At 55.0% G+C, this 2,211-nt stretch overlaps 1 long non-coding RNA gene across 1 annotated transcript in view; it reads left to right on the plus strand.

The window, feature by feature from the left end:
- Positions 1-680: 680 nt before the first annotated feature.
- The window catches only part of LOC146592846 (uncharacterized), a 5,194-nt gene continuing 3,663 nt past the window's right edge, over positions 681-2,211 (plus strand). Inside the window, exon 1 of the long non-coding RNA XR_014896511.1 lies at positions 681-793. This is a non-coding gene — a long non-coding RNA (uncharacterized LOC146592846). The remainder of the gene's footprint in view (positions 794-2,211) is intronic.

Below are 2,211 nucleotides of genomic sequence, written 5' to 3' on the forward strand. Positions count from 1 at the left end.
TTAGGGGCGCGAGCAGCCCGGGGGCCGGGGCAGGATGGGGCYGGGGGGCGGGCGGCTGCGCGCTTCCTTCGGAGCTGCCTCCCGATTTAACCCTCCAACAGCCCCGCTTGGTGCGAGCAGCGCTGAACCACAGCGCTTTGCAGAACCAGTCACATTTCACCAGAATTTTATTTTGGAGGAAAATTGGGAAGAAATTCAACAATGCTGTAGCATCTTGTGTGACATTTTCATATGAAATCATTTCAATTTTTAATTCTGAAACAGCTTGTATTTCAATAATTTCATTATTTATCATATTACATTTTGTGTTTTGCATTATAATTCTTGTTTTCCTATTAATTTTACATGATAAATCRTTTTGCTAGAACTCAAAATTGAAATAAAATCCATGCAACTTTGTCAAATCAAAAATGCTTTACTGAAGCTGAAGCATTTTTTTTTCCCCAGTATATTCCTTCACAGACAATTTTAAAATGCTCAATGTCACTCCTGGTTCCTCAAGAACATAGATTTCAGACCCTGAAAACCTTCGTGAAGCCAGTCTGTCCACCGAGCAGCTTTCATTTCCAGCTCACGTGGATGGCTTTTGCTCTTCTGAAGTGCGCGAGCGGATTTGCGGGGGAGAGCAGCGAGCCGAGACGTCGCTCGGATCTCCGTGCTCGCCGCAGGGCTGCCGCCTTCCCGGGGCTCCTGACGCGGGGCCGGAGCGTCTCCAAACAGCAGAGCCCCGGCCAACCTGAGAAATCCTCTCTGTCGGATGCAGACGCTGACAAAGAACCAGGAAACACATCTGGTAAAAATTATTTAGAAGCATTTCCAAACTTGGTCATCTTTGCTCTTACACAAGCGCGGTTTGCCAAGTGCTGGGCCAAGGCACGTCGGGGGCCACCGCCTGGTCCCGGCGGCCGAGCCGCTGTGCTCTGGGCTGTGCTCCGAGCTGTGCACCGAGCTGTGCACCGAGCTGTGCACTGGGCTGTGCACTGGGCTGTGCATCAGGCTGTGCATCGAGCTGTGCATCAGGCTGTGCATCAGGCTGTGCATCGAGCTGTGCATCGGGCTGTGCACCGGGCTGCACACTGCGCTGTGCAACACCTGTGCATCGGGCTGTGCATCGAGCTGTGCATCGATCGCGCTGTGCATCAGGCTGTGCATCGGGCTGTGCATCGATCGCGCTGTGCATCAGGCTGTGCATCGGGCTGTGCATCGGGCTGTGCACCGGCTGTGCATCGATCGGGCTGTGCATCGGGCTGTGCATCAGGCTGTGCACCGGGCTGCACACTGATCGGGCTGTGCACCGTGCTGTGCACCGGGCTTTGCACCAGCGGTGCCGACGGTGGCGGGAGCTCTTGCACTGCCCAACACACTGTGCTTGCTGGGGGACTCAGCTCCGCATGGGGCCCGGCCCAGCGCCTTGGCAGCGTGCGGAAAGGGCTGGACAGCTGCGCCGGGGGAACGGAAGTTATCCGTAAACTTGGTTTCCAGTTTGACTAGTGGTTTTGGCCTCCAAAAGGAGAAACGATCTTTTTTTCTCCAAAGCCTCAAAACATATCATATTGCCATTTTCAAAATGAAAATTTTMATTTCAAAGTAACATTTATCAGTTGTTTGTGTTTTTGAACTGAAGGCTCTAGAAAAGGGGCTCAACGACTCGCAGTGGAACAAAGTATTTCATCTCAGTGTCAAGGAAATGATTCAGCTTGCCCCAAAAGAGCTTTTTAATTGTTAGTTGCCCAAAAATTCCAAACACCGATTGCTGGGTTGATTTTCAGCCGCTAAAGTAAAAGCAAATCCGCGATCCGTCTGGCTTGCCGCAGGACCCGCTGGGCGCCGCTGGAAGAGGAGCCGGGGCTGGGAGCGCCCAGGCAGCCGTTGCCCGCGAGCGGGCGCCCGCAGGGCCGGGCCGCGGCGCAGAGGACGCGCGCCCGGCTCGGGGCCGCCGCGCGCTTCTGCACAGCGCAGGCGTTCTGAACGTGTTTGTTTCGTGCTCCGAGAACAGCTGTTGATATTTTGACACTTGCCAGCTCCGCGGTGTCTTCAGGGAGTCTCCCTTCCTCCCGTTTCTGAGATTCCCCCTTCTGCTTTTTCGTCTTCTTTTTTTCCTGTTTTCCAGATGATCTTCTCCTTTCTGCGCCGCGTTGGCTCGCGGCCGGGTCGCACCGACGGGCGCGGGCACCGCTCCCGGCGCGGAGCTGGCAGAGCCGCGGCCGAGCC

Source organism: Rhea americana, unplaced genomic scaffold (genome assembly GCF_003343005.1).
Source record: "Rhea americana isolate MKP2758 unplaced genomic scaffold, rheAme1 scaffold_315, whole genome shotgun sequence".
Lineage (NCBI taxonomy): Eukaryota > Metazoa > Chordata > Aves > Rheiformes > Rheidae > Rhea > Rhea americana.